General features: G+C 43.7%; 1 protein-coding gene across 1 annotated transcript in view; it reads left to right on the forward strand.

Annotated features, from left to right (window-relative positions):
* The window catches only part of TLE4 (TLE family member 4, transcriptional corepressor), a gene marked incomplete at its 5' end in the record, with an annotated part of 96,829 nt that overhangs the window by 54,091 nt on the left and 26,294 nt on the right, over positions 1–16,444 (forward strand). The gene's annotated exons all lie outside the window — the stretch shown is intronic.

The following is a 16,444-nucleotide window of genomic DNA, read 5'->3' on the forward strand; positions in this document are numbered from 1 at the left end:
TATCCGCATATTACCATTTGCATTGCAGTTACGGAGAGCTGTGTCACTTGCAGGGAAGAAGCGGGGTCCCACCTCCTGTGGTTTCAGCAGCAGTTGGCTGACTAGAGTCAAAGGAGCTGCAGAAGGCAGCACTCACTCTAAGAATCCTATGTTCCTCTCCCAGAAGTCAGTTTTCATGCTCTTAATGACTCTGGTGTACATACATGTGCCACCCTGTGAATGATAGTGTTTATAAATAGCTGTAATACATATCTTGCAGCTCATGTAATTTGGAGCATTCTGCAGCAATTCAGCATATATTCCTGGTTGCTCGTCCATACTTGATAATCATCAAAGTCTCACAGAAGGTGCTGGAGTTTTAATGCTGCAAATGGAAAGGTGCATCTTGGCTCTGCCCTCTCCTTGGGTCAGCCTGCTCTCGTCGCTGCCACTGGCCATTTACCAGCTCACGGCAGAAGCAGTTGTTGCTGGTTGCGCAGTTTCCTGCATAGCCCTGGGTAGCTGGATGCAGTTACAGAGTAGAGCTTGAACAGCTTGCACAATCTTTAGGAGTGTAAAATTCATCAGTTTTAGGTGATGGTGAGTGTGAAATGGAAGAGATATTTGTCTTACGAAGGGCAAGACGTGTGCACCAGTCTTACTGAACACTGGCAAACAATTTGTCAAGTTTTCAGCAGTGCTTTTTAAAGAAATGTGTGATTCGTTCTTGGGGGTGGCCAAACAGCAGAAGAGGTGTTCACAGCAGAAGTTTTAGGAGCGTTTGATGAGATTGCCAGGAACTGGCCAGTAAGGTGTCCTCAGGGCTGCATTTTGGAGCCAGCTCTCTTCAGTGTTTTTTAAATGATCTGGATGCAGAAGTCAAATGCATACTAAGCAAGTTTGCAGATGATACTAAATTAGGAGGAGCTGTGAACTCCCTCAAAGGTAGAGAGGCCTTGCAGAAAGATCTTGATAGACCAGAAGGAGGGGCAGGCGCTGAGCTCTGCTCTGTGGGGAAAGTGACAGGACCCGAGGGAACAGCATGAAGCTGGGACAGGGGAGGGTCAGGCTGGGTGTGAGGGAAAGGTTCTGCACCCAGAGGGGGGTCGGGTACTGGGACAGGCTCCCCAGGGCAGTGGTCACAGCACCAAGCTGCTGGAGTTGAAGAAGTGTTTGGACAATGCTCTCAACTCATGGTCTGGTTTTTGGATGGTCCTGTGTGGAGCTAGGAGTTGGACTCAACAAAGGTCCCTTCAGCTCAGGACATGCTATGATTCCGTTTTGCTTATGTGCCCAGGACATAGTCAGAAGAAGCACAGTGCCAGGCACAGGCTTTGCCCCACCAGAGACCTGTTCCACCAGAAGCTGCTGTGTAAGGGGGCATGCCTTTGCTTCTCCAGCAGCTCCCAGCGGGGCACGTCCCGTGCCCTTTCCCACATATCTATTCTGCCATTGGCAACTTTGCTCTGTCCCAGCAGAATGAAATTGAGCTGATTGTTGTCAGTTTTACTGTTGCCCACGTGGTTCTGCATAACAACCAGGAGCTGACAGGAACTGTCAGTTTTTACTGTGAGCAGCAAAGGCACTGAAGCTGTCTATCCACCGACACAGGACAACAGCGCATTGGATTTCACTTTAGCTTCTTTGTCATGAGGGCTAGAAACTGGGATTATTGCTTTGTGCAGTGAAACCAGGCACAGATTAATGATGATTTCGGCAGAACAACCCCTGTTCACTCTGAGCAAATACTTTTAGCCGTTTTTCTTTTTTCTCCACATCCAAACAAACAAGTGCAAGTAGGGCAGATATCTAAATATATCTGAGAATACAAAAATTCTTGTTTTCTATAGCAGGCTTGCATACCTGTATAGTTGAGACCACAAGCCTTTCACTCATAAAGGTGAATAGAGGGAACTGCTAGCATATAGGGTATGCCAATTACTATTTTAAATAGATTTGTTAGTACTGTTTCTGTAATGTCTGGGGGATGTTGGGGTATTTATGCTGGTACGAGTATTGCGGGTGTGTTTATACTAAAAAGACTGATTTTGTTTAGTTCATCTGAAATTACTTAGAATGATTCAAATGCACTGTTACTCATACATCTTCTGACACTGAGAGGAGGGTGTCACTACTTTGTAGCAATTTATTTTGAAATGATAAGTAGATGTTTATCTTGTACAGTGTTCAGGTTGTGAGTTGGCTTGTGTGTCAGCATTATGGGGCTTGCTGCCAGCCTTGCAAGGTGAAATAGTTTGCTAATTTCCTTAAATGTTTTCAGTGATGCCCAGAGTAGCAGTTAGTCGCTTGTTCTATCGATCTGTCCTCCCTTAAGTGGCTCCTGGTTAAGAGAGGCTTTTTATGATCGTCTGCTGTGTGTCTTGAGATGTTTTTTGTCAGCCAGAACGTGCCAGTTGCCAGCAGCTGGAGTCTGTGTGCTTGTATGAAATAATTTATTCATGCAGGATAATGCTCCTTAACATTTAACAGGTAATGAACGTGACATAAATTTCCTTCTTGCTTTTAATTTTTCCCTTTCCTCTTCTAATGTGCAAACAGGCAGCTCTGGTACTCTAAATAATAAGTAATTTTTGGCCATCTGTCAAAAGGAAATTTCAATACAAATTTAAATTAATGGTGCCTGAAATTTTTTATAGCTCCTCTAAAAGCCTCTAATGTGCAGAAAATTCTGAATCTGCTGGTAGTAATTAGTGTAGCATGTAATGAGGATATGGGCAACGTTATACAGCCCCAGTGTAACGTTTTGATATGGTAGCAAAATTTTGATTTATACAAGGTTGTGCCTGGGTTTAATTGTGAGAGACACTTTAAAGTGTTTTCTTGCTGATACAGATTATTAAGCAGGGCAGATTTTAGAATAGCTCGTAAAGTGTAAATTTACGCTTTAGTGTACAATTCAGATAATGAAGGTACCCTGCCCATCGGTATAGAGGAGCTTGACTGAGGTGTCCCATTTCCCATTGCCATTTCGTGCTGCCACTTCCCGTGTCTTTGATTTGGCAGGCAGCTTTGTTCACGAACCTTGTTTCCAGTGATACTCACTGTGACCCTCCCCGTAGTTCTGCCCAGGGAAAGTGCTGTGCTAGAGCAGCTGGAAATGCTGCTTTCTGTTCCTCCGCACAGAGAGGAATGAGCAACGTGTGGGTGAGGAAGAGAAGGGCTGGGCTGGTAACGCCTTTTGCATGCAAGATTTTACGGGTTCTTTGGAGGTTATGGCAGACAAGTTGTTCATGTCACTGGTGAGCACTGAAGCCAAGATCTGAGGCTGCAGCCATGGAGTAAGGCAGTCTGGCATCAAAAGGCTGTTTCTTTTCAGACCCAGTCCCATTTCGGTTTGTATCACTCTTCTAACATGACATTTTCTGCCTGATAAGAGAGCCCAGCCTTGCATCCTTCCCAGCACCTCCCTGGAGCAAGCAGTTCACTGCTGAAAACGAGTAGGGATCTTCCAGATAACGTGAGATTATCCAGGAGCTATTCCTAAATAATAGATCACCATCTGCAAAGCAAGTTCGGTGGAGGAGGATGACTTTGGGAACTCTTTGATTTTGTGTCAGATTCAGTCCTCCGAATCCTCTGCAAAGTTTGAAGTGGGGAAGAGCTCGAGATGCAGTAAACTGGGTCATGGATCTGCTCTTCAAGGCAGAGGAGAGGGGAGGGAAGGACAGCTAGGGGCTGTGCTGACAGTGTAGTGGTGGCTTAAGGGGTATGACAGAATAATATGTGTTTAGATGCAAAGACAAACAAGCAGCTCCACAGTTAAACATGTGGCTTTTCTGAGAAGGTCTGATGGTTTCCCTTTTCAATTCAGTAAGAATATTTTTTTTGCTAACTAGTAAATAAATAAAATATGATTCTGCAGTACTTCAGCATGCCCTTGCTTTCAATTTGCACCCTGCAAGGATTTTTCCACCTCTTGTAAGGACTGCTGATTCAGGAGGCATGTCATTCTTCCTGGCCCTGCTCCTCACCCACTCTATCTGGGACAAATTTGACAAAAGTTTCTCTGGTCCATAACAAAGCCCCTTCTGTAAAAATTACCTTCTGAAGCTTAGGAAGCATTTTGGGTGTGAAGGTGTCATCTGGCAGACAGTAATCAGGTGGTAGCAGTCTCTTCCCATGGCATTGGCTGAGATACCTGGACTAAAGGAGCCCCCAACTGCTCGCCAAGCTTTGGGTCTGTCACAGCCAGTGATGTCCCTTACTAACATATTCAAGAATTTCAAAGTCTTCCAAATCATTGCATGGGACTAAACTCTTACAACTTCTTTCCATCTGTTGTTAATCCATTTCTGTTCTCTATGCCCATGTGGTGTATATTTCCTTTTTTTTTTTTTTTTTTTTTTTTTAATTTGAATTGTAAATTATTTGGGGCTAGGCCATACCTGTAGTACGATATGCCAGCATGGTGGAAACTGTTCATTTCTGTGAGTTCATCTCAGTTACAATAAGTCAATAATTAAAAGCTGTTATCTTGTGGCTGGAATAAAATAGCCTATCTGAGATTCCTCTGGCAAAGGAAAAAAAAAAAAAAAAAAAAAAAAAGGTTTACATGAAAGGATAATTTTAGCTTCTGAAATAACAAATCAAATGCAGATTGGAGATGCATTTCTGTCCAGCATGTTAGTGAACTAGAAGTCTGTCAGTGCAAATTCAGGTGGGTTTAGCAGTAAGATTACTTCTGCCTTAATCTGTGGGAAGGCTAATAATTATACATGTAGCAAATACAGAGAAAGGGGACTTGTTGATGTGAGTTTCATGTTCCATTTACATTTCCGGTGGCAGGTGCTCCAGTGCTTGCTAAAACCTGAGCCTGTCTCAATTTAGCTTCTCGAGCTGTTAGCCGCTATTAAGTGTTTAGACCTCTGTTCACTTAGTATGTAAGTAAGAGTAAGCTGCTTACTCCTGCAGCTGTTATTTGATACTTGTAATGCTTCTGAAGAGAACAAGGTAGTTTAAAATAAAAAAAAAAGACCAAGATATATGATCAGAATTCTGGATATTACCAAATGTAATTGCATTGCTCGGACTTTGTTCTTCCACTGGTAGAGGAACACCACAAACTGACATGATTTAGTGCAGAAGACTTCATCTTAATTGTCAAGTTTCTTTTAAGTGAGACTTCCTCCAGTGATAAGAGTCTCCTGCCAAACACCATTGCATTCAGTTTGTATTTAACGAGCCAAAGAAACATAGTTATCTGTTACATGCCTAAAGAAAGTTAGAGAATTTATTTCCCGATCATTTCATTTTGCCACTTTAATACCACTCAGCTGAAAAGCTCTTCACAGGCTTGTAAAAATCAAAACATATTTCGCATTCGTGTCGTGGCTTCTGCGTGCGCCTTTCTCTGTACGGAAACAAGGCGTTGCGTGTATTTCGCTTTCTGTATTGATGAAGTGGTAATTTTTGAGCTGATCATGTTTGAACTAAACTTTGCTCCACAAGAGTTGTGTTTTGATCTTCATGGGTGTTTTGAGGGTAGCATTATCAAAATATAATGAGTAACTTCTGTTGGCTTGTGATACAATAATTTGTTCAGTATTAATTGATATCTGCCTCTGGGCATGTAAGCTGTGCTGAATGTAACAGGTGCCCTAATTCCAGAAAATATGTTGTAATTGTTTGTATGTGGAACAGATGAATAAATATCTGTAGGGCATAGCTGGTCCTCAGGTGGTGAACGTGAATGGATTAATGATGTGATTGGGTGAGACATGCTTGTTTGTTGCAGTCTCGTCCAGTAACTGTCTGCTGAAGCAGAACAAATATTAATTAGCAGGGTCCTGTTTGTTGTCTTGGTCTATCTTATGGAGCTGATTTTTTGGCATTGCCTCCTTTTTTTTTTTTTTTTTTAATGACCTTTTCATAGCTAGACTTGTAGCATGTCATTCAAGTCTGTGGTTTTTAACAGATTTTAAAACACAAAACCGAACCTCAGGTAAATCTCTCTCTCCCCCCCCTTTTTTTTCTTTTTTTTTCTTTTTTAAACTGAATTTTACATTTATTTCTTTCATTCAGTGTCACATCATTTGCCTTTTTAATGAGGTCGTCTGGGAATTTTAATTTAGTGAAGAGCATTCATATGAAAGTAACAGCGTGTACTCTGCTATCAAAGAATTAGTTGATTCTGCCATGTCTGATGGCTTCACTTCCTTTACCCAGTGGCTTTTTTTTCTTCTTCTGTATATAAACTATGCTGGCCTCTTTGCTCGTGCCTGTTACGGCAGGGTGACTCTTACTCAGTGGTGTGCCCACGTTTGGATGAGCTCCTACAGCGCTTCTCGCTATCAAACTTTATTTTGCCACTTGGTGATTCAGGGTAACTCAAATGTTCTCTCTCCAGATGCTCTCTTCACCCAGGAGGCAAACACTTACATGGGCTGTAATTTCTAACCTGAGCAGTCATGTCTAATTATTTCCATGGCAACAGACTGTGATGTTGATAATACAAGATTATGACTTCACGTTGTAGAGTAGGAAGAGGAAGTTTGCTGGGGTGAGGAGGTGGGTGGAAAGGTCTTCTCCAGCGCAGTCTTTGACAGTGTAATAGTTAGGAGGAAAGAAGCAGAGGGAGGAGATGGATTTATTTATTATATATTTTTGAAGTCCTCGTTATAATGTAAGTGTGCAATTAAAATTATACCCCGAATGCTGGCATTCATGTTTACACCAGCTTGCTCAGGGTGAACGTGTCTGGAATGAAGCACGTGTTTGCAGGTTCAGTTAAAGAGGTGTTAGCTTAAGGGATAGGAGGAGATAGGTAATATTCATCAACTTTTACTGAAGCAGGATGCAAACTAGGTGGCTGCTTTCTGCTTTATGTGTTTATGCCAACACTGTGACAGGTTTTCTCTCTGTGTTGAGCACTAATCGCCTATTTTAATTTTGAGTTGTTATTAAGACCTTTACATCCAAGGTATTTGAGACATCCCATATTTTAATGCGTATCAGTGGATTCATTGGGCATTCTAATTATCTACTAGAGGGAGAAGAAGAGATTACCTTGTGGAGTCAGCAACATGAGCGAAATGCACTGCAACTTTCTGTCCCCTGCCTGAAGTTGCTGAGTGCCGGTAGCAGGTTAATGCTGGTGTTACATGGCTCTTGCTGTCTCTTCCCCCGCGCTGGGAAAGAAGTAAATTCCCAGTCAGAGTGTTTTCGGTTTCTGAGGCTGATTTTAGAAGAAGCTGGAGGAAATGAGTGGTCTGACTGATTCCTAAGTTGTTATGAAAGATTGTTGAGTGCATCATGAATTGCAAAGTTTTAGATGTGTTTTTGAGCAATTACACTGGCCAGCGGGAATCAGCCATTGAGGAGAATTTGTAGGAAAGTTACACCGGGCCTCCCGCCTCTCTCCGGTACACTTCTAATTGAGTCGAATAATTAATTAAATATCTAAAGCTCGATTAGCCTATTCTGCATGACGATTTGAAAAGTTCTGTTTTCTTGAGCGACATTTGGCCTTTTGAAGAACAAAAAATTGGAAATGCTAATGTTTTTTTCAGCCAACTAAGGGAAGAAAATAAAAATGTCTCCATAGCAACAAAGCTTCTTTCTAGATGGTTTCCTAAGATATGCCTGAACCAGAAGCAGATGTCTGATTTGAGAATCTTGCCTCCTTCAATGTAAACAAATAACTTCTAGGCAGGTGTTGGAAATAATATGGAAATCCTATTAAGGGGCCCTGAGTTCCTGTCACTCAGGAAGCCCTAGCCACAAAAGGGTTGGTTGTCTGAATAAAGGCGGCAGGGTAAATTCTCATTAGGCTTTAGCTTTTCCCAGGAAATGATTGTCTCTGCGTGCTCTTTCTCCCCCGAACCTGAATGTAAGCCGCTTCGGCCACTGATCCCCTCCGCCCTCCGCCGCCCTCGCCTCCTCGCTCTGCTCTGCGGCTGGATTAACGCCTGGTGCGCGCTGCCGCCGCTGCTGCTGATGCCGGTGCCGCGAGAGTCGTGACGGTCGCGATCGCGGCCCCGTCGCCGGCCGGAGCAAGGGGAGGACGGGGCAGGGGCGGGGGATGCGGCGGGGCAGCGGCTCCTTCGGGCGAGTTTGCAGCGTTGCCTTGCGGGGGGGAATCCAAAAACAGGACGGCGAGGTTTCCCACAACGTGTCCGGGAAACTGGTGCGCTCCCCTCTCCCCCCACCCCCACCCCGTACCCCCCTCACTTTTTATTTTCCTTCCTTCTTTTCGCCTCCGTCCCGCTGCCGAAGCGGCTGCTGGCACGCTGCTGCGGCCCGCGGAACGGCTGCCGGCCGGGGCTGCCAGCGGGGACGGGCTTTTTGCAGGCTGGGATTTTGCAGGCTGCAAGCGGGGATCGCTCCCTGCCGTCCCTTCCACGTCTCCGCGTCCCGGGGCGCACTTGATAAAGTCAATGAGTCGCCCGCCGGTGGTCTGCCGTAACCCTGGCAACAGACCGCGGGGCACCCTGTGTGTGAAACGCATGCACATCTGTGAATTAACTTTTTTTTTTTTTTTTTTTTTTTTTTGTGTGTGTGTGTGTGTGTGTGTGTGTGTGTGTGTGTGTGTGTGTGTTTTTGTTTTTTCCTCCCTCGGCGCCGGGGATCCGGGGCCGCCCCGCTCCGTCCCCGCGGTGCCGTCGGGGCGCTGTTGGCTCGCTTCTGGCCCCGCCGTCCCCCGGCTTCGCTGGAAAAACACCCGGCCCGAACGGGGGGGCTGGAAACAACCTCAGCGCTGGCAGGGGGCGGCAGGGACTGAATGAAGTGCTGGCAGCCAAACGCCGCCCCAGACGGCTGATGTGCTTGGGTCGCCCCTCTCCGAGGTGCGGGCCTTCAACAGCGAGTGCCGAGGCTTGCTGTGTTTGCACCCCGTGCCCCAGCCTGTCGAGGGGCAGCCGGGGGAGTTTCCCCATCGCCAGGGGCGGGGAAGGGAAGGGTTTGGGCACGCCGCCTTCCTCCCCTGGTCCGCGGGGCTCGTCCAGCGGCGTGCTCCGGGCTGCCCCGTGGGTCCGAGCGGTTATCGGCACGGGTTTTGGAGAGCCCGGCGAGCTCCCGAGCCCTTCTCTCGTTTTGTTTCGGTAACGAGCGGCCAGACGACGCGGAGGTCACTACTGGAGTTAGAAAGCCAGCGCTGACCTCAATAACACGCAGCCTCCCCTTGCGATGTTGCATCGCCGGGCACTGTAATTGGCTTCAAGTAATCATAATCGTGCCTTTGCGTGCCTTGTTTGTCCCTGATGTTTGCTGAATTCGTTTTTGTTGATGCCATAGGTCTGTCGCACCTCTGTTCTGGGGCTGCTTTTAAAAATACCAAACTGCAATTTATTGTGGCCCTGCAGGAACAAAGTGTTATGTTTTTCCTCTGCTACTTCGAGAAGGAGTTCCTTTCAATTCTTTCACCTGCAAATATTTTGTAGTGAGCTTTGCTGTCCCATACTAAAAAAAAAAAAAATCAAAAATCTGAAAAACGTCTAAATAATGCAAAAACGAGCCCTTTAAAATCAATTACCAGTAAACCTTGTGGGGAGAGAGAAACCCTTTTTCTGCCATTCCCTTGAAGTAAGGTGTCTTTCCAAGTGCCTTGTCAGTATGCATAATTGGTGTTAGAGTAGGAAAGGCACCCTGCTTTCAGCACAAAGACAGCCTGTCCAGGGTCAGTTTGGTGCCTTTGTAAAAAGCACTGTATGCTCACCACCTAGGCAGCCTGAAAGCTTTATATCACACCGCGGGGTATTTGAAAGCAATTAAGCACTTAGCAGACCTTCTGTGGGACTCCTGTGTTTCATGAAGGTTTTCTGGTAGCTGTGTTGCCTCCAGCCATGGCACAGGCTGGAAGTGCCATTTTTGGGGCCTTCTTCCTGCTCTGTTGGATAGGAAGGGGGGGGGATTTGGTGTAATGCTGTCTCTCCCTCTCTCCCTCCCCGGTTCTCTTTAGAGTATCTATCATCAGACTGTGCAGTCTTTTTTCCAGTTCGTCTGTGCAAGTTGAAACTCGTTTGATGCCAAGTGCTCTTTGTGCTGTAGTACCTCTCCACTGTGCCTTTGGTCCCCATGGACCCTAAACCATTTTACAGATATTGCTAATCAACTGAACCAATGAAGGTGCTGCTGTTAGGACTACTGATAAACAAACCTAGTGTAGCAAATAGTGCTAGTGTGATTTCTAGTAGTAAATGTAACTGACGTTGCCCAACAAGTAGAGTAGGGCTGGAATGTCTACAAACAGCTGCGGCAATCACAAAGTGACATAGCCGCATCTACATAGTAGATGAGCATTTCATAATAGTTTTGGACAGGAATGGGATGAATTTTTTTTTGACTGAAGAAGGTTTTTATGTTGACAACAGAGAACTCCAAAGATTGTTACAGTGCAATCACTCTAAAACTGTTTTACAAACAAAATATGTTACAGATTTTAATTATAAAAACAAAAATATGTGCTTTAATTTGACATACAGACAGAATTTCTCTTACTGTTTTGCTAAGTCTTAAAACTGCCAGGGATTCTTTCTGGAATACTAGATTTCAGCATGCACGACTGCTACAGTGGATGTCAAAAATAAAATATTTATAAATGTATTTTATACTGTGTTCTGGCTCAAAATATGTATCCGTCCAACACTACACTGTGACGTATATGTAAACTGGTCTTAGATGAAGCAGTTGCTCATATTCAGGCTTATTGGTGCCAAATGTAAGATTAAATCAAAACAAGCCCTAATACTTGTAACTAACATTTTCTTAAAGTTTAAAAACAATATGTTAATGCAGTTATGTGGTTATGGCCAAAGCCAACAAAACCAAGGAAATGCACGTTCTGATGGTGGCTGTTTGCTGCACTGAAGAGACGATTGAGGTAAAAAATGAAATACCACTTAAACATGCTGCCTTGTAACACTGGTTTACGCTGCTCTTTGAAAGTGTAAATAGGAACCCTCATGAAACCTGTGGAGAAAAGCGTGTGAACATTCACCTGATAACCGAGGAGAAAGAAACACTAAGGTGGGTGATTAGTAAGGGATCAAATGAGCAGTGGAGAGAGAGATGTGGGAATAATCGCATGACGTTGCCTGCGTCCACCTTACTAACTACTGTTCTTATTTTTATTCATGTCTTACATATTCTCTGGAGAAGGCTCTTTTACAACTTACACTTGAAAAGAGGAAGAGAAATTGTAGGCAGCAGCCTTGATTATGCTGTATTAAGATCAGGCAACTAATAGACCGATGTGTACCTAACACTTATATTTTAAAAACTTGTTTGCTTTCTATACAGTAACACCAGAAACAATGCGTAGGAAGTCATTAATCTTCTGAACACTGTGCTTTTCAGGATCATAGTTACCATTGTCCTCTGCTGTGTCAGAATTTGCCTAATGTTTCCTTTTCTCCTGTCGGACATCTGGTAGTTCCTGGGAAATATTTGAAGAGCCATCATTTAGTAGTTTACGGGGAAAGCCTTGAATAATTCAGACAACAAATGATTAGGCAAGCACTTGTCTATCTAACTGAATTATTCTGCATGTTTGCTGAAGCAGTAAAGCAGGAGAACAGCATTTCCTTCTCTGGAGGGTTTACAGTGGTAGTATTGACCCACCTAGTTATTGGGTTTCAGGCTTTTGTTGACACTGTTGTAAATGAAAGCAGCCTGGACAGGCACTGAGCAGCTGGGCTGGATAATTGTGAAGGATTCGTGCTTGTTGCTGTTACCCCCAGTGTTTGTAGTGGGTTGTTTGCTTTGACTTTTGTTGAACTGTTGACAAAAGCATTAGATACAAATGGGAACAAATAAAGTGTTGAGATGCCAGGAGGGCTTGGCAGTAATGGTGGTTTTCATTCTGACTTAAAAGGGGAATGTCGACACTTATCAGGATGGGAAATGGAAGGTGTGTTCAGTGTTTGTGTGCTCCCCCCTCCCCTTTTGCTTCCTTTCCTCCCTGCTAAATATGTTTTGGCAAACACAGGTGAATAAAAACAGAGCGGAGGCAATTTCACCATCACCTTAACTCTTTGGCACCGCATTTTTGAAGCTCTTTCTGACTGTGGATGTCTTGCTGGGCAAATCCAGTTCCTGGCATGAAAGGATTAAGTATAAAAAGGGATGGGAAAAAAAAAAAAGGAAAGAAAAGGAGGGGGAGGTAGAAGGGGTAGAGTTGGGAAAAGAGGGGATTAAATAGAGCAGTATACACTGAAGTAGTATAGCCAGCAAAATTGAAGTCATTTACTGGAACGCTTTTAATTTGGTTTAAACAAAATACTCTTTTGTATATTCAAATGGGGAGTAGCTCAGCTGTTGTGAAGCCAGAAAATTAATGGTATTTTTAGTGAAATAGCAAAAGCATGTCAACAACATAGCTGAGGATGATAATGTTGGCATTTTATTCATGAGGAATTATCAATGCAGGTTACTGGACAACATAGTGTGACTGGAATGATTGAGCACAGGGGGGAAGCGGCTGTCCTTCTGTAAGATGATTTCATTTTGTATTTATTCTTTCAGGAAGAGAGGAAGGAGAGCGAAAGGAAGCATTTAAAAATACGTGTCTAAGAGGCCTATCCTTGTGGTTTCTGGCTCCCAGAGTCTAACCTTTTTACCTCTGTCTGACTCACGGTTTTGCCACTTCTTTTTTTGTCAGCTGTCCTTTCTTTTCAAGTCTTTCATGAGGGATGGCAGAAAATAGAGGGAGAAGAATAGAGTTACTTTAGGATATCTTTGCTGAAAAGGCCATTTCGGCCCTGGAAGAGGTGCAAGTTCATTTTAGCCGTCTCTGGCTCTGAGCTTTGTGCCTGCACATTGTTTGCATGGGACCCTTAATGCATTTAATGTGTTGTGAAATATGGTTACCGTGGCTGGTCATGGAGGAAGTTAATGTATGATATGGAAGGTCTTACCACTTAGCAGGAGAGATGCTTCATATTTGTTATCGCAGCTACAGTTTTCTTGTAACAATCAACCTCTGAGTATTGTGCAGGTCAACTGGAAAGTGGCAAATAGAGTTCACAGGGGTGAAGACGCTGCTATGATGAGAGGAGAAAATGCAGTTTTCTACAGCAGTCTGAAAGCACACAAAGGTCTTCCTTGCCTTTGCTGCAGTGTGCGCCTGGTGGTATTTGAGGTACCCCGAGGGTTTGGAGCACCAAAGTTGTCGTATGCAGGTATTTTTTGTTGCCTGCCTTCGTGCAGCTTCAAGTTGTCCTAAAACCAAATGCTGTAGTAGCAAGGTAATCGTGGCATTTATGGACCCACTTTGAGCAATCATCCATGAGTGTTTTCTTTATTCCCCTTTGTTATGGTTGCCATATTGTTCCAAGCCTCTTCACAGCAACAAAAGAAGGGAAGCACAAAAAGAGATAAGGAAGAAATTGCCTTTTACTGCTGCCATTGCTGAGGTTTTTTTTTTTTTTTTTTTTTTTTTTTGTAACATGCAGTGTGTTTGTTGTGCCAAACCAGAGCCCTGTGGACGTCAGCAAGGAGCGTTTTGCCCAGATGTTAAATATTGTGGGATCAGGGCCTGAATTTGTTATTAATCCTACAAATATTAAAAGAAAGTGAAGAAATATCAAGCTATTTCCAGCAGGCATGTACTGGGAGTGGTGTTACTGTAAATATCAGCTTGTGCATGATGAATCCCCAATTCTTTTTGTCTCTCTCTTTAGGGAATACCCTTAAGAATTCTGCAGGGGGCTAAAAAAATTCTCATAGCAAATTTCAACCCTCAATGAAGGAAAAGTGAGAAATCTCTGAAAAATAGAGACTTAAAGCCCAATCAAAACAAATATATCCCATAATCATCTCTGCACAGCATTTGGGAAATCCAGTTTTGAGTCATCTAAATTATGCGAGAATTCAGAAGAAATAACTCATGAATGTTCTACGGCATTGCCCGGGTGCTTTTTAATCAAGCTTGGATAGTTTTCTGCTTTCATGTGAAATGCACTTTCCCCTGTACTTGGTTACAGAGAGTTAGCTCTTTAGGCTAATCTGCTTTGCTCACAGACCTGTAAGAATGGCCCCAAGCTGTGCTTTACCAGGAGAAAGCACAAGTTTTGGGAAGCCAAGACCTGGATGCAGGAAAGTGCTTCTGGAAAGAATTTGCATCAGAGTAACAATAGTTGTGAATGACTACAGGAGCAAGAAGAAGGGAGATGAGTGGTGTACTACATAGGTTGAGAATGGATTTGAACTCACCCAAATTACAAAGTGATTACGTGTTATGGTACAAGATTTTTTTCATAGACTGGCATCATACAGTAAGAAAGTGGAGTGCCAGCATCCAGATAGAAATAAGAGCAGAGTTGGGAAAGGACATAAAAAATAGAACATAGAAAAGTGTAAAATAATGAGACAGAATAAGAAGAATAACAGAGAGATGATGCCCTAAATCAGCGATGCACAGCCTTCAGCACAGAAGGTCTTTATTGGCAAGTTGCCATGAGCCAGTGGGCTGCACCTATTTTGCATATAATTTACATTGGATTTTAATCAGATAAGCACACACCCTGTTTGTTTGTTTGTTTGTTTTATATTTATGGAATGCTGTAATTGCAAACTCTGTGTAGCAGAAATCAGGGTATGACTGCACACTTAGTAGGCTATAGTAAAACAAGTGATGATGGGAAGACTGGCTCTGTGAAATCAGAGAGGTTCATCTGACATCTGGCTGTCTTTGAGATAGCCTTATGCATTTTGAAGTACAGATCTGAGTTTATTAGGCAGCTGCAGGTTTGGCTTTGTTCACATTTCAAATGCGTAAGTTTAATTTGAGAAAAATCATTTCAAAGACAAGCCTGCAGATAGCAGATTTCCTGGTTAATTCTGTTACCCATGGGTAATTCAGAAAACAAACAAACTGCAACAACAACAACAAACAAAACCAACAACAATAATAATAATAAAAAAACAATTTCTGAAATGTTGTTCAGTGGTACTTAGTCACATCTCAGATGTAGTGGTTTTTAGCCTCTCTGAGTTCAGTTGATGGCAGGCTTATAAACAATGCAGAGGTATTTCCTCTTTTACATTTCATATGTCTGTGTGATATGGATTTATGCAAATTAAGAATAGGCTAAAATTACTATTTGTAGACATATTAGTTGCTGGAGTATAGCCACTCTGTTGTAGTATTTGGATTGCTGTGGTTGTGTTTTTGCTGATTCAAGGAACATTTTTTCTCCACACTTATTTGTCCATTTCAGTCTAAGGTATTTAATGGATCCATCCCCATAACACTGAAGTACCTCCAAATCTTCAACACATTAATCCTCTCACCAACCCTATAAAGAAAAGAAAGACTCTCTAGGCTTCTGAAATTATTCCTATCTTACAGATAATGAACTGAGACACGAAGAGGCTTAATTTACTTCACACAATCAGATAAAAGAACAGACTACTGAACCTAGATTTCACAAATATAAACACAATTTTTGATCCTTCCTCCCTTTCAATCTCTCTGCGCATTTGAGTCTCATTCAGAGCAAATGTATAGATGATACATTCTGGTGGTAGCTCTTGTGGGTTAAGTTTGCCAGCTCTGTCCTTCAGGGCTAATACCTGTTTCAGCTGAGTACCTAGTCTCTGTACGCTTTTTCAGAACAGAAGCTTTGGCTGAACTCTCATCCTTCCTCAGGGTTTGATGACATTGCTGTTTCATGTGGAGCAGATCTATCAGTAGCTCTGGGGGCTGTAGATGTGGCAGAATCGGGGGAACCTTCTTGCACTGCTGGGAGAGCCACAGCACGGGGAGTATGCCTGCCATGTCTCCTGCACCTAACCCACCCGCTCAGCAGTCGTGCACCAAGCCGTGCAGCACACCACCGAGACCCGCAGCTAACACAGGCTGCTGAGGGGCTCCAAGGCACTCCCCTGTGTCCTGTGGCATGGTTGCAGAGGGAGCAGCCCCACAGGTGGGTATGGGAATGTGATTTTTGGCGGTAATGAAAGCGCCCTGTGGGGAGATGGTGTAGGCAGAGAAGAAGGATTTCCATCTGCGGCTGGAGCTCTGGATACAATTACGCCTGCTGTGAAAGAGCTTGTTACACTTTCTCACTGTAAGGGCTCCTCCATCTGGTGCTCTAGGTGTCTTTAAATGGAAATTTACATTTACTGTCAAAACTGAAGTCTGTGTGCAACACGCAGTCTGACGATCTCACTGGCCACAACAACGCTAAAATCCCTTACCTCGCTTCCACCCAGTAATGTGGAAATTGAGGGGAATGGACTCAGCGCTTTCAGCATCTGTCCCCTAATTATGGGAAGCACTAATGAAAATTCAAGATTTTCTCTGACCTAGGGTAGGTTGTAACTGTGTCTAGGAATCAGCAAGGTGGTGTTGCAAGGAAGCAGAGCCTCTTGCTCAGGCAGCCCAGATGTCGGTCAGTAACAGCAGTGTGACTTACAATTCAGCCTCTTAAATTCTAGTGAGAGACTTGCTGGCAGCTCTCTATGCACACGGTAAAAAGACCCCACTCACTCATCAGGACAAGCG

The sequence above is a fragment of the Oxyura jamaicensis genome, chromosome Z (assembly GCF_011077185.1).
Source record: "Oxyura jamaicensis isolate SHBP4307 breed ruddy duck chromosome Z, BPBGC_Ojam_1.0, whole genome shotgun sequence".
NCBI classification, from domain to species: Eukaryota; Metazoa; Chordata; class Aves; order Anseriformes; family Anatidae; genus Oxyura; species Oxyura jamaicensis.